Here is a 24,725-nt window from a genome sequence, read left to right on the forward strand (position 1 = left end):
TACACTGTCCATATAGACACTTGAGTGATAAATGCGCTAGTCACTAACTAGATTACGTATAGAGTTCACCAAACATAGTAGGAATCCAGGTATACCAAATAAAGAAATATTTGATAGCAACTCTTAATACTAACATTACGAACTTTATAATTAATAATCAAACCTTACGTTATAATATCATAATAAATCAGTGATACTGTGATCTAAAATGATAATATGTATGACTGTTAAGTACCTTTACGGGTAGGGCTAGCATAATAAGAAGTAATATAGGTAGTCCAATATGGCCGCCGTCGCGCCAGAATTAACTACTCCCAAATCCTTGCACACATGATTGCCGATAAACCGGAAGTGAAACAAGGTCATGTAACGCGGAACCACTCCAGTTTGAATATATGGCAGCAAACCGGGACAATAATCACTGCACCGAAACGACGGCAGTGGGGACTGAACTAGATACACGAGGGGCAAAGTGAAAGGTAAGATAGGATTCCTAATGCCGATTTCCTAACAGCACGTAAACCATCTATACTCTGACAACGCTACTGCGAAATAGAATGTATGTGAAAATCGAGACCGTAAGGGCACTGGGGAAAGATATGTACACCAGTCGCCCAATACCGGAGCACTAAAATAAGATAATTTAGCACGCACAATGTAATTGCGAAGTCAGGGGTATAACCATGACTAAAATAGAGAGGAACTTAATATGACCATCGAAAATGAAAGTAGTGTCCCAGAATCTTTAACACTACGAAATGGGACTAGAGTACACGTATAAGGAAACTCTGACCGTAAGGGGTGGGAAATCCCCAGTCTTTAACCAGACACTGATAGCGTTTTGTTTCTGTGCCCTTTTATTCCTATAATCATAAACTTAATAAGTTCTAGAAATATAATGAACGTTGAAATTAACTTACAGCTGCCTAACGAAGAACCGGCACTCCGGTCTCAACTTAATGAACTGATCATCACGAACAAGTCCCCTAACGGATCCCCTTTGAGGGTTGGAATTATCACCTCAAAAAATGTAAGTAAGCCCAAGATAAACGCAAGAAAATGTACTTAAAATTTGGAAACAGATATAAATATAGTATACATGGGACTTTATCTAAAGTTCCTTACGTTTTCTCCCCACAGACAGAGAGACATTCCGGAGTATAGGTACCCTTAGCACGATTTATGTTTATGCATGCTATCACGGGTCCAAATAGAACAAAATGGCACTATCTATTTTTCAAACAACTTCACTCTGCACAATACAAACCACGAAGCACGGTGACAAATAGAACATTGGGTTTCTCCATCTTCTCTTAATAGGTTCATATACCTTCTGAACTTTCAGAAGTACGCTATGTATACCTGATGTATTAACAGCAACTATATATATATACACATACTGGCAAAAACAAATGTACCTAGGCACAATATGCATGATCTATTCACCACCTGATTACGGTATTTTAATTAACATACCGAGATGTATTTATATGTACTGAACTAACAAGTAATGGACAAAAACTGAATTTTAAAACGTCATTTTTCTGTATCTAACAGCCTTGAGAAAGTCGAGGGTTACATTCCCTAACGACGAAACACGTGTTGGCTGTGACGTCTCCAGAAATCAACAACACCAATCAACAACCCTGAATGATAAGGATCTCAATTATTAATGAATGCATGATTGATGTATTGTGAAAACACATGTATACTACCTGAAGTACGATATAAAAACGTGTGCTAAGGAGTGTCAAAGGCATGCAATTAAGCTTTGCTTCAACCCCAAAAAACGTCCAGCTTAGCTGTCGGCCAACAAAACTTTTAGCGATAGTAACTAAAAGACTTAAATCCCTGTTGTTGTCCGAAACCCGCTAAAATGCTTTTTAAGTGTAACATTAACTCACCCTGCTGTTTTAGTTGCACTTGCACTTTAATCACCAAGGTGCGCCATCCGACCGGAGACGTCATGGTAGTTATTGTCAGACGGCATTACATTAGTCATAAGAGTTTATGGTAATCGCCTTAAAAACAGCTAACTGTATACGTAGCTGATGTTCTTTCTTTCATTATCTGGTTTTAATTGCTTTTAATTGTATTTATCTGTGTACATTGGGAAGCTTCTTGTAATGTGTTTGCAAAGATTTTAATCAATCATCAAAATAAAACATCTTATCCTATCTTGTATGTGAGTGGAAACTCTATGTCCTCGAACAGTACATATTGTACATATTGCACTGGTGCATCTCATTCTGTGTAAAAGCGAAATGTCTTTGTTCTTTCATTAGCTGCTGGGAATGTAACCCACAAATAAAATACCTCTGTTTTGCTCAAATCGTGTGCCTCAATCACGAAAACTACTAAGCACCCCTGTCTGAAACCATTTTCTAACAGTTTTATGGTGATTGTATGTCTGAATTTTGGTGCAATTTGTATTGTGTCAGCATCTTCCTCATCACTTTGGGGAAGTGTGTCTAAGACCTGGTTAGTCATTGTTTTCAGAAAACAAAATACCTTTTCAAGGGAATCAAGATACAGTGTTTATACACAATTTTGGGAACACTGTGTCCTTCAAGCTTGACTAACCAACAGCTCATAAATAGGATTTTAGCCTTCTCGGCATTTGTACCCACCCACTCCAGATGTCTCTAGTGTTATGTGAGTAGGGGGTTATAAGAACAGACAACTGAACTACTCCGATTCTACTGGTAAATAAGTACCAAACCAACGTTAGCGGCGCCATGATGTGTAATTCTTATATTGCCTATACAGGATCTGCGCGTTTTTGGATAACAAACTGTGGGTTTGGTGGCAGACAGGTTCCAAGCACCCCCACCAGATGATTAGGCAGTTTGCATTAGCTAGCTCACGATGCCAATAGAATATCCTCATATCTGGGAGATAATAGTTTCTGGCAACCTTAGAACATGACAACCCTGATCCCCGCAGGATCGTGGAAACAATATACTACTTTTCGCTCAGTCACTCGTGCTCACTTAGTTTGTCTCAGATGCACAGAATAAACAGTGTGGGCGTTTTAATAAGTATTTATTGAACAGTTGTTTTTCTAGTGTTGAATAGATGAGCTGCAACAACCATAAGACAGTAGCAGATATATATGGTTAGCAATATTACAAAAGTGAAGGGACGGTATAGTTCTACCATCTTGCAGAAATCAAGAATATATACAAATACATAGAATACATGATAATAAGTATGTACTTCTACGACATCTCCCTAACTAGATGTACCTAAATGTACCTAGCATCTGTGTAGGTGTTATTCCAAGAATCCCTCTAGGATCTAGTCCACCCCATTACCTGAGAATTAGAGAATGTGGGACTCCGTCCTGGTCTTGAGATGAACACCCTGCAAGGGTGCACTGCTAGCTGGAGCGTTTGCATGCAGGAACCTCAGCGTCTCTAATCAGTGTGTCAGCTGGGAAGTCGCGGTCTCCTCTGTCTCTCTAAGCAACATAGGTCTATCCAGGGGTCCTGCCTTGCTGTTTCAATGTCAGCCTATGGATGACGTTGGGCTTAAACTTTAACATAGATATTATACAGGGGCATAAGGGAGGGGGGTGGGGGGCAATCAAGGGTGGGTATGGTGGGAATAAGCAAAGGAAATGGGGGGAGAAATAAAAAAATGCATCATGAGTATAAATATATTTGTTACGTTGGCTAAGGAAAGCTTACATGTATGGTACAATGTTTTTTTTTTGGGTAGAAGGCATACTAGAATATATATTAAAATTCATTAAACGTATCAGGTAAAGTTTCTAGCATGGAATGTGGCTGGATTAAACAGTCGGACCAAGAGGAGTCTGGTATACGAAGAACTTAGGATGCATAACCCCCAAATAGTGGTTATCACTGAGACTCATATCGCATATAAGGATAGACGTTTATTTAATCAGTTAGGTTACGATCTTTTGGCAAGCACAGAGTTTAATGCTTCAATTCGAGGTGTGGCTATACTGAAGCACAAACAGTTCAAAGTGGAAGTAAACAGAAAAATGACTGATAAAGCGGGTAGGTGGGCCATGGTACAAGTGACATTGGAATGCCTTAAATATACAATATGTGGGATTTATGCCTCTAACCAGGATGAACCAAGAATAATTGATCAGGTTAATATGGAGCTACTTACATGGGAGGGGGAGCGGATAGTGTTAGGTGATTTTAATTGTATCATGAATTATAATTTGGATACTACTAGAAAGGGCTCGTTCCAGAGGATGCGTAAGACAAGGGCAGCAATTCTAGACTTGGCCACTATACATGCGATTAAAGATGCTTGGAGGTATTTTTACCCTTATATAGCAGGCTATACTTATTACTCAGCTGCTCACAAACTGTGCTCACGCATCGATATGGTTTTTGCTTCTGACTCTATTTTATCAGCCAGTACAAGGTCAATATGCCCTAGGGTAACATCAGACCACAACCCGCTGTTATTTTCAATAGAAGTTGTTACAGATATGCGTCCACCTAGGCCCTTCTCGTTTCCTAGGTATTTATTCTCTGATCCTAAGTGTGTGAGCATGCTAAAAGAACACATAAAGGATTTTATTGATATAAATAGGTTTTCTACATCTCCTTTGATGGTATGGGACGCATGTAAGGCTAGCATAAGTGGGTTTACCCAACAGTTTGTCTGGCAACAAAATAAAGCTGGTAGAATTCAAAACAAAAAGCTTCTAGATGATATATCTAATATTGAAGATAGGCTATCTAAGATGTTAACTACTAATACAGGGGCAAAAGAGGTCGAGGCTTTAAATTCAAAATTAATGGAATCAAGATTAGTACTGAAAAATCTCTTTAGGGAGAAATGCATTTCCAAACTAGCTAAATACAGGCTGGATCAATATGAAAGTGGGGAGAGGATAGGAAAAATTTTGGCATACAAAGTGGCAGAAGACCGAGCCCAAATGTTGATTAAGGAAATAAAAGGCGACGACGGACAATTACATCAAGACCCCAAATCAATTTTATTTCAGTTTGCTTCCTACTACCAAAAGCTATACACACCTGAAACGATCCCAATAGGAGATAACATAAAAGCCTATTTGATGGAAAATGTGGTACAGAGTATCGAGGAAGAGCAAGCTGATTGCTTAGAGGCAGATATAACAGCAGGAGACATTCAGGCAGCTATTAATTCCCTAGCAATGGGAAAAGCTGTTGGTGAAGACGCAATTCCCCTAGAGCTTTACAAAAAATATATGGAAGAATTAATTCCACTCCTATTAATGGTCATTAAAGCCATTGGCAGAGGAGAACAAGCTCCAAAATCTTGGAATCATACGAAAATTATATTTTTTCTTAAAAAGGGTATATTCCCACAAGAGAGAGGGTCCTATAGACCAATATCACTAATTAATGCCGACACAAAGATATTTGCGAAAACTCTAGCAACTAGGCTTGCACCATTACTGCCACAAATGGTTTCACCATTTCAACATGGGTTCATTTTTAAACGGGACACTACTGCCCATATTAATACTGCTATAGTTGCATTCGATGCTGCCAGGACGTGTCCCACCCCGCTCGGTATGATCCTTTTAGATGCAGAAAAGGCATTTGATAGCGTGGGGTGGGACTTCCTTTGGGCAGTTCTGGCCGCATTCGGCATAAAAGGACATTACTTGAAATGGGTTAAATCCCTATACGATCAACCAAAGGGTAAGGTATGTTATTCAGGACTATGCTCACCTACTTTTCCAATCGAACGTGGTACAAGACAGGGGTGTCCCCTATCGCCTTTGTTATTTGCTCTAGTAATAGAACCTTTTTTGATTGCATTGCATAAACAAGAAATGATTATCCCGTTTAAAAATGGTCTTAATGTACTAAAAATAACTGCTTATGCAGATGATGTGGCGTTTTTTTCTACAAATGTCCCTGATGCGATACTAGGTATTGGCACCGAAGCAGAGAAATATGGTTTATTATCAGGGTATCGGCTAAATATTAGGAAAACGCAAGTAATCATAAACTCTCCCCCACTCACACCATTAGTAGGGGTATGTAATGTGGCAACATATCTTGGGGTAAAAATCTCTTCTAACCCTGAATCAACAATAGCACTTAACTACGAACCCCTATTAAAAGAAACCTCTATTCTCCTTAAAAAATGGCATAAACTTCCGTTGGGGATTCTGGGTCGAATCAACTTAATAAAAATGAAGATCCTGCCTAGATTCTTATACCTTTTTCGGTCTATACCTTTAAGAGTGTGTAATACATATTTTTGTAGACTGGAGGGTATCATCAGTAGCTTCATATGGGGGTATAAGAAAGCACGACGGGCTTTATCTCTGCTTAAACTACCCTTTGATCATGGTGGACTTGGGTTACCAGACTTCAAATTGTACTATTGGTCTGCTTTTCTAACTCGTTTTCGCAGCTTGCTTGTCCCTGAAAAAAGTCTTTATTTTTATAGATTCATACTAGGGGGGAGGCTATGATGTTTTTGTATAGACTTAATGACCCTAATTACTTCAAACGAGTACGGTTTAAGACGATACGAGACACGGTTAATATCTGGCGTTCCATTATTAATAAGAATAATATCTCTTTATTTCATGCCAAAACGCCCCTTTGGTCTAATCCAGGTTTGCCAGAAGTGTTTCATGATTCAGCTAACACTATGTTCTCTGATCATGGCATAAGTAATCTTGGAGACCTGTTTGATCATACTGGATTCTCTACTTTTGAAAAGCTGAAGATAACGTACAACCTACCAGAAGGGGCTTGGTTTAAATATAATCAGATCAAAGATTATCTTACTCGTAAATTAGGCCTTAACAGTATAGCCGAATCCGAAGTCTGGAGCTGTATGTATAGAGATTCTGATAAAGCATTAATTAGTTATGGATATAGGACTTTTTCTGTTTTACACAAGGACGACATCAGCAAGGTGGCAGAAAAGTGGAGTACTAAGTTAGAGATGAATGTAACCCCTGATATGATAACTTCTTCACTGAACAGTCTAAATAATGCAGTTCAATCGTCAAGTCTGAAATAACAGCTGTTTAGCACATTATTCCAACTGTACTATTCCCCAGACAGGATTCTAAAATGGGCTTGTGATAACGATCTGAGTGATCGTACAAAATGTCCTAAGTGTGCACTTAAAGGGGCAGATATTGTTCATATGTTTTGTTCTTGCCCTGAATTATCTATTTTTTGGAAGGATGTAGTTAGTGTTATCTCGGCTAAAATGGCTAGGCCAATTGTACTTACCCAATTGGATATCATGATTGGGGTCGCTCGGGAAAACAATATATCTAGGGAATTAATGAATATACTTTTGACATGTGCCAGACTAGCTATTGCTAGGGTGTGGATTCAAAATCATCCCCCCACGGTTATGGAATGGTGGCTCTTGGCTTTTCTGAGTTATTTGTATTTGATGTTACTCATGATGCTAATAAAAAATTAAAAAGAAAAAAAAAAAGATATTATACAGGGGATGTTCGTCCTTCTGTGAGCCCTACTGTGCTTCCAAGAAGCCTCTGGCATAATGTATTGAACCAGGGAAAAAACAGCTTTCTGAATGCAGTGTCATATCTAGGGAAAAGGTCAGTGCCTGAGAACCGTTATGTATGTAATGTAGGGAAGAATATAGGTGAATGGTTATGATACCTACGCCTATATAAGGTACCTATATGGAATAAAACAGGATGGTTGTGCCAATCGTTCTGTTACGAATCTGAATCAATCCTAAGCGGGGTATGGGGCCTAATTGCCACAGACTCATCCATCTTATCGAAGGCAGCCTCCGGAGTCTCAAAAAACAAAGGAGAAGGAGCCATCATGGCTGCGCAGATGTAGTTTCGCTCGGCACGGATCGGCTCCAAGCCCTGGGGGTTTGAGGATATCCCGCACATATTGAGGATGCCCCGTACAGAATGCGGCCCGGTCAGCGGTTTCAGAAGAAGTAAAGCAAGGGTCCCTGAACAGATGCTCTGACTACACAGAGTGCCCCTCATATGCTGGCTTCACCGACAGTGACAAATCGGCCGTGAGATGAGGAGCGGCTATCATGATGGCGGCGACCCCTGCCTAGTGACTGCAGACTGGTTGGAGATGGCTCTCCTTTGGTGGCTAAACTCACCGGGAGTGAGCTGCCCAGACAATGGTTTTGGCCCGCCACTGCCTGGGACCTAAGGGCATCCAGTGAGCACATGAGGTGCGGCAACGGATCAACAAGTTGAGACCCTCCTGTGCAGGGCAGGATGCCGCCATTGCAGGCACCCACTCGACTGTCTCTCCGCTGCTGATGGGTGAGTCACTGTAACTGCTGATGGTGGGTCTGTGTCCCGTGCGCTTCGGGCCCGGCAACTCCACCCGCGGCTCTGGGAGTGAAGCGCACAGACCCTGACAATCGGTGGGCAGCTTTGGCCTGAGGAGAGTGAAAAGTAATCTCAGCCATCAGGCATTGGACTACTGCATGCTGTCTGCTGTCAAGACTTTGATTACAGCAGCGGTGAGGCCTAAGTACCATGTGGGCCGGTACCTACTATGTGAATCCTGACTACACTGGGGGTTGTTGATTTTCCGGAACCCTTCAGGTATTTTCTTATTTCTTATGATACATTAGTTTTACTAGTGAACAGCCTGACTTCAAAGTGGCCACCAAAAGACACCCAATGCCTTATTCCACTATTTCTGACCTGACTGACCTTAAGATGGTGACTATCCACAGACTCCTTTTTCAGATTCACTCCGGCCAAGAAGGCTGATGGTAGGAATGAGGGGTTGCCCCTCAATTCTGCAGACTTTGGAACTGTCCCCTCCATTCTAAAACTGTTTTACCACGCAATACACCATAACCCCTAAAGTTATCACCATGGTGTGTGCCCTTTACCAAAGCACTCCTATCTCCCTTTGTTGGAAAGAGATCCAGCATTTATTACCTGGAGTCTCAGAGACTCCCCTGAGAGAGTCCACAGCGTCAAGGGAGCCACACACAGCGGTGGTGTGGGAATGGCGCCCCTTGCCAAAGCAATCCCCCTCCCCTTGTTGGGGAAAGATCCAGTATTTATGCCCTGGAGTCTCAGAGACCCATCTGAGACAGTCCACAGCAAAAAGGGAGCCACACACAGCAGAGGTGTGGGAATAACACCATTTCCAATGGGATCACAAAACTCCAGACGTTAGACACTGTTTTACCTCGTCTCCCGGTTGCATTTCATTCACCCCCCTACTTCTTTCCCTCGTTCATTCTTTGTCTACCTCCCCTGTTCTTATCCTCTCTTCCATTAATCTCTCCCCTTGCCTGCTTTATACCATACGTATATGTTCTTTACACATGTAACTACGCTCCAGAAACTTGTAATTATGCTCTGAAACCGTGAAACTTGTAACTAACTATCTGGTTACTATGCTCTGAAAAAATGCCCGTCCTCTAGTAAAGCGCTCTGACACCTCTGGGTCTAGCCAGCGATATATAAAACTTTTCAAATAAAAAAATGTATGGGAGTTGTTGACCACCCTCAGCCGAGTCGGATACAGCAACATGTATGGGATCCTAAGGTTCCGCAATTTTTATTTAGCCATCAGGAAGGAGTGGCGTTGCTGGCCATCTTCGTGTAATCCAGAAAGATCATGATATGGGCGTATCAAGTTTTTTTCCTGGCTCTGGGTGTATCGTAGAATAGCATCCTGGTCCAGGTAGGTAATGCGTTTTGTGATGAGAGGCCTAGGCTGCTCAATGACCGGGCCCAGGACGTGAGACAAAGCCTCTGAGCGCTCCGCTTCCCCTTGATCTACGCCCTCAGGATTGTCGCAATCGGCTTCCTCTCTACCCTAGAGTCATAGATGGCATAACTACCGTCCTAGATGCCATGCTGGTAAGGATGATAGGCAGATGACTAGCCGACTGCCAGGAGCTCTCCTACGAAGTGTCCGCCATCTTCGCCAGTCCAGACCCCGTATTTCAAGTTTTTTGACTTATTTTGTAAACATGTGATGGTAATATGGTCATTAGTCTGTGTACTCTGGTTCGGTGTCGAATCAAATGCTTATCTATAAGATAAATATTGTCAATATATCTCAATACTTCTGGACCCGGTTGTAACATCTCCATGATCTGCACTGAGAGCAAGCCAGGACTCAATCATTGACATAATATCGCAAGACACATTATCGACCTGCATTTTTATTGACATAAAAATATTGTTAACAATGTTGATATTATATACTTACTTTAAAAAATACACTATTATCGAAACCACAATATCGCCAATCAAAATTATCGACATCAAAAATATCGTACACATTTTTATCGTTATCTAAAATTACGAACACTGTTTAAATAAATACATGTCCAAAATATCGATAAAAGACATATCAACATCTAAAATATTGTTTTTTTATAATTATCATCAATGCTTAAATAGAGAAAATACACAAAATAAAACACTATAAATTATATATACAATGCATGTGAAACAATTATTTTCTAAAGTATTAAAACATAACTTAAAAAAATGTATAAACACAACATAAACAATTAAAAATATAAACTTACATCATACGAAGTCACTTTTTAACATTTCATATATTACACACAATACAATAAATCTAAACGTAAGGAAAAAAAAGAAAGTTAACTGACTCTTAAATAGCGTTTTCCGTATAAGGAAACCAACTTCCAAAACAATTAAAACAGAAAAAAATTAACCAAAAAAGGACACTATTTTAAAATCAACCAATAAAATTAAACAAACAATTAAATAAACCCAATATAAACCAACAAAGCTTTCTCTTATTTTACACCTCAATTCAAAAAGATCAAAGAAGGCAAAATTCTGCAGGATTGCTTCCATAAACAAGAACTTCATCAAACCAAAACCTGTAACTATATGCTTAAAGTAAGTAAATTAACATTTGCGAAATAACAGTTAAACTAATATTGTAAAGATATTCACTTTCAGACTCAAATGACTAATTTATATATTTTTCCTATTTATATTTCCACTACAGATAAATCGAAATACAAAAATAAAATAACAGAGAACATCCTAAAACCATCAACATAATAAAGTAAGTATTGTTCAAAACTTATTTAAGAAACCTGTAAAACATCCATCCAAAACCAAAATCCATCCCAATAACCCAACCCACCCCATGTATAAAATGTATTAAATAAATATTAATGTCTGTTTTACATTTTTTACAGGAAAACCAACCACTTAAAAAGCTTCAACAAAGAAACCATTCCGTCCACCATTTATATACTTCTAAAGGCAAATTTTGTAAGTAAATTATGAAAAAATTTATTTATGTAATCATTAACAAATATAATAATATTTTTAATAATTTTTATATGCATTTGTTACAGATTTTACACCATGACAGAAGGCGCACAATTTATAACATCTCCAAAAGGAAAAATGTTATTATGTTATATGGCGTATGTTTACACCCAGGAGAAACAAAGTGGCCTAAAAGTCAATTGGAAATGTTCTAGCTATTACTCTAATAAATGTTATGGTTGTGCAACTACAAGAGATACAACTGTAATGTATACAATTCTTTCAGAATTCCTGAAAAGCAAGTAATCCAGTCCGTTTTTTATCTTTCATTCTTTTCTTTCTTCCGTTACAGATTTTTATTTTTTTAACAAAATCCTCAATGTCATTTTTTAGGTTTTAAATGTGGCTTAACAGTTCAAGTACCCATAGTAAATCTACCTACGGAGGTACAAAATTCTTTGAATAATTTTGGTAGTTCATTTGTGATCTTGAACTGGGATGGCTTCCAGTCTCTGAAGTGTAGCCAGAACAGAAGCATCATCCATGATATTAAACACAACTGTTGAGGTCTTTTAGGGCCACAGAGTGAATCGGCGCACACCAGGGTAACCGCTGAGAAATGCTTATACTTCAGGTAAACAGTGTAGGCAAAGGGGCGAGTGGTAATACCTCACAACCACTCAATTAGACCAGATCACTGGTCTGTATCGAATTATAACTACAGTGCCCCTGCACTAAACACATTAAGTAGCGATATTGTGGTACACATAGAGTGGTTACATGCAAAGGTAAAGCTTTGTCAGCAATCAAAAACAAGTAGTGGTACTTCAAAAGTCAGTGAACAATAGCACAAGTGGAAGCTGTAAAAAGATCTATAGTCCGTTCACATATTGTTCATAATCCGTTTAATGTTCCAATATATAGGCCAACACGTGTTTCATCGCATGGAACAACTGCGAATCTTCAGGGCTAAACAAAAAGTACAAATAGAATTGTATAAGACCATGTTCCGTTAATGCCAATAGTACGGCGGGTGACTGTATGGTGTACACCAGAGTGACAGGAAGCATGCCTATTAGGTGACTTGGTGTGTCTGTGTTGGGAAAGAGACAAAAAAAATACTTCTAGTGACATATGTGAATGACAGCAGACAGTATGTATCAAGTGCGAAAAGGTATATAGTTTTAATGAGAGTATGGACACTGGCCGGTTGAAAAGGTGAGTGAGGTGAAAAGAGTGTCCAGTAGGAAGGACGGTATCCCATGTGACTCATAGGTGATCTGTATGGTACAAGCTAATAGATAATTGTTTATTTTTACACACTCAAAGTAAGTTGTGCCGGTTGTTCTTAATGGAGTGTATAATGTCTAGTTCATATCAGAAAATATTGAGTGATAGTCACGCTGCGCGAATGTCGTGCATTCATGGGTGTATAGGGCTTATATCTAGCACGAAATGTGAGAACTCATAGGTCGCGTGCATATGGACATATGAAACCACTGTCCTACCTGGAAATGAAGGCTTAGAGGAGATGTGTTTCAAATCGAGAAACACCAAAATGGAAACAAAAAAAGGGCCGGTCAATGTGTAGACTCTGGTTGACGTCTACAAGGAAAATGTGAATAGTGCATAATCAAAAATAAGAACACATAAACGACAAAAGAAAAAGAAGGAAACTGACAAATTCGTAAGAATTTATCTATTTTTATATTCAGGGCCAGGTGTGGATAGGTAGTCAGTTAAGGTAAATGGAAGGAATGGTGACGGAGCAGAAATAGAAACATACGGGGACATTTTTAGTGCGGGTGGACGAGATAAAGATACTACCCATATAGCGGTGAATACGTCATATTCAGTGATGGTAGAATATATAACAACCACGAGTATACCCACATGGATCAACACTCACCGGGAAAACGGCCATACAGGTTCTTTGTTTGTGTAGTGAGCTTTAGCCTGGTCTGGGCGGGGTGTGGGTTCTCAAGTTTTCAGATTTCCAAATAAAAGTCTGATTTTATAGTTACGATCGATAAATAGATATATTCTTACGAATTTGTCAGTTTCCTTCTTTTTCTTTTGTCGTTTATGTGTTCTTATTTTTGATTATGCACTATCCACATTTTCCTTGTAGACGTCAACCAGAGTCTACACATTGACCGGCCCTTTTTTTGTTTCTATTTTGGTGTTTCTCGATTTGAAACACATCTCCTCTAAGCCTTCATTTCCAGGTAGGACAGTGGTTTCATATGTCCATATGCACGCGACCTATGAGTTCTCACATTTCGTGCTAGATATAAACCCTATACACCCATGAATGCACGACATTCGCGCAGCGTGACTATCACTCATTATTTTCTGATATGAACTAGACATTATACACTCCATTAAGAACAACCGGCACAACTTACTTTGAGTGTGTAAAAATAAACAATTATCTATTAGCTTGTACCATACAGATCACCTATGAGTCACATGGGATACCGTCCTTCCTACTGGACACTCTTTTCACCTCACTCACCTTTTCAACCGGCCAGTGTCCATACTCTCATTAAAACTATATACCTTTTCGCACTTGATACATACTGTCTGCTGTCATTCACATATGTCACTAGAAGTATGTTTTTTTTGTCTGAAATTGTGTGGATAAATGCTGCGTGATGGTGTGCACAGATTTATTTTGGGTATTTTAGAAATGCCACTTTTAGAAGTTGGCATTACTGTGTGCTATGTGTCTGCCTGCATGATGTGAAATGCATGTCTAGCTTGTGAGTGACAGGAGCTGAGGGGTGTGGGTGGCTCCAGGAGGGTTAGGATGAGTCAGCACTAGACTGAATGGGACACCTGAGCTAAGAGTAGAGGGAGGAGAAATCCCCTGACTCTGAATAGGACTGTGCCCAGCCTGCACAATACTGGCTCCTCCCCCTGTGGTGTGTCTGATCACTGAGCCCCCAACTGACAAAGGTCAGAGGAGCTGGGCAAAACAAAGTGCTCCAAATCCCCCCAAAAACAGTTCTGACTGGTATCCCCAAGCCCTGTGCTGTGACACAATGGGAAATGTGATATAAATATAGGGGCTGCGACCCCATGAAAAGGTTCTGTACTTTAGTGATGTTCCTGCTGGGGGGTGCTGCTGCTGGGGCCCAGGGGGGCTGCCATGAGGGCTTGCACCTGGACCTGGAAGACCTTTTTGGGACCCTTTTGATTTTTTTGTCATCTCCAGGACCTTCAGAAGACTTTGGCTGCATTTTTGCTAAAGAGCTGTGGCTCCTACCCCTCTAAGCACTATATTATGATGCTCTTTCTTGCATCTGGCGTCCTGGGAGCGCTATATTTTTAATTTGACCCAGAGTAGCTTGTATGCTCTGCAGCGCTGAGATACCATCAGTGTAGAGGGAATTCCCGTCGTAGGGATTCCCTCCTGATGCCGGCCCAAGCGGGTGCCAACCCAGCTTTATACTTTTAATTAGCAGGGAGCCTACCCCTCATTGCCGCATTTTTGCTTTTAATTTAAACATGGGTGCCCACCCCGCTTCGGCTTTTATTTTTAAATACGGGTTCCCACCCCGCGTCTCATCGCCGCAGAACGAGCCATGGAAACATTCCTCGCCGGGACGCTCTTGATGCGGCCCGGAAGTCAGGCGAAGCTGCCTGACATAAGGCAGAGTTTTCGGAGAGATCAACTCCCACAGGAAGTACTGTTGAATGCGAGGCCAGCTGCCACACTGGACACCTGGAACCCGATAGTAATAGAAGTCTCTAATCTAAAGTGCTTAAGGTGCAATGCCAATAACATTGAAGCTCTATCAGCCTCCGCTAAAACTCTATGTGAGAGAGAAAAAGGCACTGGGACCACCATTGTAACAGCGTGGAAAAATTTCATTAATAAAACACACAAGGTGATGGACAGAATGTTACACATTGGCAAAACATTCACCCCAGTCACAGATCTTGGTTTAATCCATTGTTAATTTGCTCACCACGCCACCCCAGTTCACACATGGCCATATGCAAATCATTCTTGACCCAGTGCCTCATGGGAACAGTCCAGCCCGAACCGCTAAGCCATGTCTTCCCTGGACCGGAATTGAGCATCCTAGTACTGGTTTCTGGCTATCAGCTGTCATCAGTCAGGATAGCCTGACTCCAGTGCCGTAGTGAGCACGGGACCCATGTCTGGGCATACCCTTGCCACATAGGGCGCACAGCAAAACACACAAGGTGATGGAAGGAATGTTGCACATTTGCAAAACATTCACCCCCAGTCACAGATCTGGGTTTAATCCATCGTTATTTTGCTCACCACACCACCCCAGTTCAGACATGACCATATGTAAATCAGTCTTGACCCTGTGCCTCATGGGAACAGTCCAGCCCGAACAGCCAAGCCATGTCTTCCCTGGACCGGAATCAAGCATCCTAGGACTGGTTTCTGGCTATCAGCCATCATCAGCCAGGATAACTTGACTCCAGTGGTGTAATGAACACTGGACCCATGTCTGGGCATACCCTTGCCACATAGGGCGAACAGCAAAACACACAAGGTGATGGACGGAATATTGCACATTGGCAAAACATTCACCCCCAGTCATAGATCTGCGTTTAATTCATCGTTATTTTGCTCACCACGCCACCCCAGTTCAGACATGGCACTATGCAAATCAGTCTTGACCCTGTGCCTCAAGGGAACAGTCCAGCCCGAACCACCAAGCCATGTCTTCCCTGGACCGGAATCAAGCAGCCCAGGACCGGTTTCTGGCTAAGCCGTCATCAGCCATGATAGATTGACTCCAGTGGTGTAGTGAGCACGGGACCCATATCTGGGCAAACCCTTGCCACATAGGGCTAACAGCAAAACACACAAGGTGATGGACGGAATGTTGCACATTGGCAAAACATTAACCCCCATTCACAGATCTGGGTTTAATCCATCGTTATGTTGCTCACCACGCCATCCCAGTTCAGACATGGTCATATGCAGATCAATCTTTACCCTGTGCCTCAAGGGAACAGTCCAGCCCGAACCGCCAAGCCATGTCTTCCCTGGACCGGAATCAAGCATCCTAGGACCCGTTTCTGGCTACCAGCTGTCATCAGCCAGGATAGCTTGACTCCAGTGGCTTAGTGAGGACAGGACCCATGTCTGGGCCTACCCTTGCCACATAGGGCGAACAGCAAAACACACAAGGGGATGGACGGAATGTTGCACATTGGCAAAACATTCACCCCAGTCACAGATCTGGGTTTAATCCATTGGTATTTTGCTCACCACGCCACTCCAGTTCAGACATGGCCATATGCGAATCAGTCTTGACCCTGTGCCTCATGGGAACAGTCCAGCACGAACCGCCAAGCCATGTTTTCCCTGGACCGGAAACAAGCATCCTAGGACCGGTTTCTGGCTATCAGCCGTCATCAGCCAGGATAGCTTGACTCCAGTGGCGTAGTGAGCACGGGACCCAAGTCTGTGCATACCATTGCCACATAGGGCGAACAGCAAAACACACAAGGTGATGGATGGAATGTTGCACATTTGCAAAACATTCAGCCCCAGTCACAGATCTGGGTTTAATCCATCGATATTTTGCTCACCACGCCACCCCAGTTCAGACATGGCCATTTGCAAATCAGTCTTGACCCTGTGCCTCATGGTAACACAGAACCTTCTCAAACCTTCTGTAATGAAATCGCAGATTTTTTCAAAGGAAAAGTTACAGATATTTTTAATAATTTCACACAAAAAATTTCTGATGCTATAGTTGGCCCAACTGCTCCTCAGTTATCTACCAGACCAATTCTGGATACATTCTCCTCGCTTCCTCAAGCATCTATAGAAGAAATTATGAATGCAGTCAAATCAGGATCTCCTTTGGACCCATGTCCCCCGAGTATACTTAAACTAGTATCTGATCAGGTAGCCCCGGTGCTTACCCTCATCTGCAACACGATGTTCCAGACAGGAGATTACCCTAAAATCTGGAAGAAAGTCATCGTGAAGCCCCTTTTAAAAAAATCCACATTAAACCCAGCAGAGCTAAAAAGCTATCGTCCCATTGCCTTACTTCCTTTTCCCTCTAAGGTATTTGAGAAAGCAATTAATTTACAACTCTCTAGCTTTATTGACAATAACAACCTATTAGACGAGACCCAATTTGGGTTTAGAAAGGGTCATGGCACTGAGACCGCCTTAATAAAAGCAACCGAAGAAGTTAGAATAATTCTAGATCAAGGCGGTACAGCAATCCTGATACTCTTAGACCTATCGGCTGCATTCGACACGGTCGATCATAACATCTTGATCGACCGTGTCGATGCCATGGGTATCCAGGGCAAAGCAAAGACTCTTCTGGCCTCGTTTCTATCTGACAGAGTACAGTCTGTGAAAATGGGCAGCTACTATTCGCCCAATTTCACTTTACCTTGTGGAGTTCCTCAAGGCTCCTCGCTAAGTCCGACGCTTTTTAATATCTATGTATCGGACTTAGCGAGGGTGATCAAGTCATTCGGCATAGGAATAACATCATACGCCGATGACACTCAATTGGTCCTGGCTATTCATAGGAACGGAGCTGCAGTGGCCGCTAACTTTCAGGAAGGAATGAGAGCAATTTGCACCTGGATGGACCAGAACTGCCTAAAATTAAACTCTGACAAGACGGAGGTCATGCTTTTTGGTGATCTGACCCCGTCTTGGTCACCAGTCTGGTGGCCAGCAGAGCTGGGAGATCCTCCTCACCCTGTGAAAAAAGTCAGGAACCTCGGAGTTCTACTCGACAATAAGCTTACTTTCCACAGCCATGCTAATGCAGTTGTCTCGGCGTCTTTTTACACTCTGAGAATGGTAAAAAAGCTTCTTCCTTTTCTTCCTCCTGATTCAGGCAAAACCCTAATGTCTACACTAGTCCTTTCAAAGATTGACTACTGTAACGCATTATGGCTGAATGCACAGGAACAAGTTATGAACAAACTACAATTAGTGCAAAATGCTGCAGCAAGAATTTTAACTGGCACACCTAAATTCTCATCCATATCGCCCATCATTCGCCAACTTCATTGGCTACCAGTGAGAAGCCGTACAAAGTTCAAGGCCTTGTGCATCATTTATAAAACACTGAACAACACCGGACCGTTTTTTTAAAAAAAGTCCATTACTCCATACAAACCTAAGCGCTCTCTACGCTCTGAGGCATCCCAGCTACTCCATATTCCACGCACTAAGAAAGCAACTTGGGGCGATAAGCGCTTCACAATTGCTGCTTCTAAATTGTGGAATGAGCTCCCTCTTAATATCAGATCAAGTTCTTCCCTACTCATATTTCGGAAGCACATCAAAACATGGCTTTTCAACCAGTAAAGCTATGTAGGAGCTCTCTGCAATCTTAACGAACTCTAGCGCCGAGACACCGGAAGGTATTTGTGCGCTTTAGAAATTTTATAAATAAATAAATAAATAAAATAAATAACAGTCTGTTGCAAGAAACGTGGGTCCTAGTACATAAATATTTTTTAGAAAAGGAACATTCTTTAGTATTATTCTGCAAGTAAAATCTTACACAGTTTATGAGAGATGTTGTTTATTCACATCCTCATATATGCATATATATATACAAAACATATTTGAAGAAGTACACTGTGCCCAGTGAAATAGAGTGGGATGGGTAAGTGGTTTGGTAAGGGTTAAAGGTTAGGTGAATGGTTTGAAAAAGGCAATGTGGTCACAAAAAGTAAATAGGTGACATCACATAAGCATGTTTGAGCCACATACAAATTATTCAATAATCTATCCCAATACATATAACACAGTAATCAATAAGCTGTCGATCATGGGTAGATAATGGCATAGAAAGTCGACGTTTCGACCCCGTAATGATGTAGGTAACGTTCCACCTTACTCTGGGGTCTTCTTCAGGACTAGAACATGTAGTGGGGGAGGGGAGGGCACCTAGGATTGATGAGAAAAATAGGTAAACTAAAAGACTATCATCTAATGAATAGTAAACTGAGAGTCGGGCATATAATTACCAAGATAGCCTCCTAATGGCTGGGGCTGGACAAATATACGTGGTGGGCCCGTAGGCTCCTAAGTAGAGAGAGCGGGTCGGCACCTGTAAAATAAGGTGCCCCTATGAGTGTCCTTACACTCAAAATTGCAAAGCCACAAGTAAATTAACTAAGCAAGAACTAAATAAACATGATGCAGGGTGAACATCTATCTGTCCTAATATAGGCAAAAACGGGTATTAAATAGTAAATAGTAAAAACCAATGATTAAGTGCCGAAAGTCAGTAGAAGAACACGATATTGAAGGACAGGCTATGACAAAAAAGTTAAACATTAACCACAGACACACATGGTAGGCGCCAATTAAATCCAAAGGTGACTTATCAAAGGGATATTGCTCGGATAAATTCAGCATGATCCGTTGAAATTACAAACAAAGGATTACCTGATTTGTAAAGTCGCATGGATCGCTTAAAGGTGATTAAAGGTATCGGTATGTCCGCTCACAAACAAAGGATGAATCTGCCAAAAAATAAAACACGCCATCACACACACGCACGGCGTGGCCACATCTAATTGGTGTTAATAAAACTGGTATCATTGCTGACCCGGGACTGGGGGGCTTACCGCTAGTAACAGACTTTCCGACCTCCCACATCAATCAGGGAAAATGACAGGCCGCCGGCTGTGTTGGGAACTAAATACACGTGTGCGTTAAACGCGTATGCAGCCGCTGGATGCTGACAAATGCGTCATCACTATTACGAAGTGAGATAAAGGGGAAAAAAGACTACATCAAAGGCGCACAATCATAGCTGTGAAAAAATATTTATATTGGCATTAGGACTCAGAAAGCCATCAGCTTTCGTACAACCATCTGCCATGATGTTAAATCAAATTCTGGCTTATGAGAATACAGTACTGAAGGATGTATCAAAGACCTTGGAAGTATATAAACACACCAGGCTTAATGTGACTAAAGCAAAGAAGGAAGCCTTGACCACACTCAACAACAACAAAGACATTGTCATTAAACCCGCTGACAAGGGGGGAGCCATTGTGGTACAGGACTCACAGAAGTATAAAGATGAGATCTTCAAACAACTCAGAGATGGAGTTAGCTACCACAAACTGTGCAAAGACCTCACTAAAAATGTAGCTTTGGAAATCCTGAATTTGACAAAGGAAGGCAAAGACCAAGGTTTTCTGAGTGAACAAGAGTTCTGTAGCAGGGTTTCTGTTCTCCCACAGAACTGTGCACAGAGGATTGGAACCTCGGCGAATTAGGGTGACCCAAAACTCACCTCAGTACCCAACAAACCCCTTACCGAGCTAGCTTCAGTGTCTCATTGGTCATAACAAACTCCCAATGTTTAGACAAACCAGAACATGAACTTATAATACATCAGGTTACGTGGAACACATGAGCACTCTTTCATTATACAGTCATTTCAAACCAGTACATGGAGTAAATGAGGACACGTGCACATTTGAAATATTTATTTACTAATGCCGTTTTCTCAGACGCAGTATCTTAGATAATACAAGGAAACATATTATCAGAAGCAAAGTTATCAGCATAGTTACTAGTCCATAGAAAGCAAACGGTGACAGCATGTTAACATGCTGTAATGAATAAGGGTTAACAATACTTATTTCTCACCCTCCCTAACTCACATATTATATTAATAGCTAAGAAGGTCTCTTTGGGTTTTAACAGGGCGGGCCCATACCTCAAGATCCTAGAATGAAGAGATCACATCAGCATACACCAGCTCTCTCTGCATGCGAACAGCATCAAGTGTGTATCTGTGCTCCAAGCAAAGCAATATAAAACCCGCCTAAAGCCTAAAGTTGGCAGAAGCTGCACTTAGGTTATGTCTATGCAGGTACGGAGATCAGACCTCATAACAATTCTGTATCGTGTTATTCCTGAAGCTTCAGCACTCTCTGTACAGACATAGTTTATTAAGCAAAGCTGATACCAGAGCAATAACATATTATTCTCATGTAAACCACAACGGGCTAATAGTTTGAAAGCTAAATCAACAATTAAGTGTCGTGTGCAGAAGCAGCAAAAGGAAAAATGGCGTTTAAACATGTAATAAGCCTATGCTAACTTAACACATTATAAAGATAAACAGTAGCTATATGACACCCCCCCATGATCCGAGCATGGATAAAATAAGATAAGATAAGGGCAACTTCATGAGAGCAGAGTTCAAGAACTATGAACAACGTTATAATAAGTGATGGAAAGAAACTACATGAACCAAATCAAAACTCAAAATGTCAATTTTAGTAATCAACAGCACTCTAGTCAATAGGACTGGGAGGTGAAAAAATGCAAAGAAAAATGTGTCATCATCATAAACCAATAAAGGTCATCAAGGCAAGACCGAATATGCAAAATATGCAGCAACAGCCTCCAACATGAAATCACCGTCTTCATCCGAAAACAGTTCAGCCATCCAATTCAAAAGAGGAAAAGAACATACATGTTCTCCTAGTACCGGAGCCTCTATTACCATCAGAGGACAACTCGGTGGGTTTTCAAGAAAGCTCAGTGCCAAGAAATCTTGCGCTGCTGCAAGAATGTTCCAAGGACCCATCAGTCCATGCATCGCTGCTAAGGCCATAATCCTTTCGCCAGTACAAACCAACTTGTGAGTAACAATGGGACTCATCAGCTGATTAAAGTCGACGTCAGGAGAAACCGGTCCGCAGAGACACAAATCAATGGCCCAGTCAAAATCACAGCATAGGCAATGAAACACAGGCTGGACACAGGTGAAGTAGGAAAATCGAAACGATAATCCATATGCCGTGCTTAAAATCGCAAGCGGCAGCGTGCCATAATATTCAACCATCCGGTTGCGAAACAGCGCCAGAAGGGGCTGGGCGGCTCCTTCCACATGTGGGGCATCCATATTTAAGGAAGCAAACAACCACTAGAACGCCTGCTGCTAGTGCCAGTAAAACCGGGAATCCACCAAACAAACTCGAAAAAATGGAATGGAAGAAAGCAGGGATGACTCCAAATATTTTTTCAAATGAAGTTACAAGACCACTGCTAACAGTTTTAAAAAAATGCGCCAGCCCAGTTGTGGAGGATGCGTTAAAGATAGAATGAACCATCTCGCTGAAATGCAACGGTAAATCAGTATTTAAAAGGGCCTGAACCTCAGTCCGGGTGTTAGCTATGTGAAGCACGAAAGTTTCCCGAGCCGAACTCAAGGCCACTTCTTTCTGGGACAATAGAGCCCTTATTCTGCTCATGCCGTTGAACTCTGCTGTCAAGGTTGGGATGCGTGGCCAGATGGAAACATCCCTATTTTCATGTGTGGGTGGGTACAGAACATTTCTGCAGCAAACTACACGCTCAGTTACGGTTACCACATAAGCAACACCTGTAATTAAACCGCAACAATCTTCAATATTTAAAAGTAAATAACTTCCGTTTCCCAGCAAGGTAAAAGTCGGGGTGATTGCAGGAACTGGAGTCCCTTTTAAAACACAGGCTAAGTTTGGCCGGTCCTGGTTACAAGAACCGTGCAATTGTATGTGCCTACACATTAGCGAGTGATCTGGTGTTTCTGTACACTCCTCCCCATTCAGATAAACCTCCTGTCCGTCTTTCAAACATCTATAAGTGAAAGGAAGGGACCAGACTTCATGGAGAAATGCACTACCTAAGGGCTCATAGAGACCTATGGCAACATATCTCATACAATTTGTAAATTTATACAAAGCAAAAGGTAATGTTATCAAACCGTGGATAAGCCACGTTGCAGCGCTGGCCTCTGCCACAGAAAAAGGCAAGGACTCCAATCTCTCAATATGTAACTTAGAAAATGAAGCATCTCGCATGGAAAGCAAGCGCTGCTTGTCAGTCAAATTAAAGGGGGCAAAGAGAGAAGAAACATTCATGTAGGTCCATGGCACCTTGCCAGATTTAAGCGGTTGAAGGGTCCATGCAAATTGCATGATAGAACGTAATTGATTCTGACCATGGTACAACACAGACACTTCATCATGCACAATATCTACTACAGAAGACACAATATTATCTAAAGTGTAAATGTGGGAAGAAAGCATGTTAATACTATTATCTACCACAGCAAGCACTTTTTCTAGATTGGCTTGATCTATAGCCCTAAGGCGTGTCGCTGCCTCAATCTGTGATGTCTTCCAGATTTCATTGTAAACAGCATATATCCATCTTTTTGATCTACCACTTTTTGATCTGCCGGGCCTTTTATGAAATCATTTAAGTCTACATCATCATTCAGCTTTGCAAGATGTAATTTTACTGCAGACAATTTTGAATGTGTCAGACAATTTTGACATAATTTGCCCACTGAGTAAGTCGTAACAGAATGATCAGATTCAAAACGTGGATCAGGTCTGACCTGTGTAAAGCCATCAGACAAACCCAGAAAATGGCGCTGGCATGAATCAGCACTTCTGTGCCACAGCAGCCAACCCTTTGGATCCATACTGGATATTTTAAAGGATGAATTCAGCAATAGGGACTGTAAGCCCCTAATCGAAAACTGAGTATAATTACTCCAGCCAGAATATTCTTCTAACTCTGGGATGGTTGGAGAATTTAATTTTTTAGAAGTAGCCAATCCAAAGCATGTTGTTTGTGAAATAGAGGAATTCAAAAACAACATTTGATTCGGGATGAGACAAGCACGGTGCAAAGCCTCAGTGCCTTGTACCTGCCAGCTTTTAGAACCCCAAACAGATTTTAAGTCAATAGTTTCCTTCCATAATTTATAGCCGCCAACAGCCAGCTGATCAAGAAAGGACTTCGAGTACAATAATTTGGTATCGGTAAGTCTAACCTTGGACATAGGCTTCTGTGTCATTTTGAAATAAAAGGACTCGAGATTAGACTGATTGAATTCAGTAAAATAAGTGTACTTTTTCAAAAAAGTACTTGAACTGCCTTGTGTAGGAGCTGGGCAATGCTCCCATTGTGTATAATTTACAGTATTCCTTCTGGATGTTGTTTTATGCAAGAAGTGATTGCCAAAATGTTGAAAGCAGAACAAATCACCATAATTAGCAGATTCTAAGTACAAATCTTCCGCATCAAAGGCAGCATAGTATTTCAAATCAGAAAACAAAGACTCTACGGCCTGAACATCCCAATCATCAGAACGTATGTTTTGTTTCACTACATCCCCCATGTTAACTCTAAGCACATTAGGGACATTAACAACCTCGGTAGGGCCATGAATTTGAAACCTAACGGCATCCCACACTATCCCATCAAGGACAGGTCAAGCAGTGATGTTAACAAATGTCAAGTCCCTTTTCAATCTGTGTGCAGAATGCGATGAGGAAAGGGGGGCCAAACTTCCATTTAGATGTCGAATACATGTTCTTTCTTCGACATAGTGTCCATTCATAATTCGTAAAAAATAAAACACAAACCCAATTGACATAA

Source organism: Lissotriton helveticus, chromosome 2_1, assembly GCF_964261635.1.
Source record: "Lissotriton helveticus chromosome 2_1, aLisHel1.1, whole genome shotgun sequence".
NCBI lineage: Eukaryota > Metazoa > Chordata > Amphibia > Caudata > Salamandridae > Lissotriton > Lissotriton helveticus.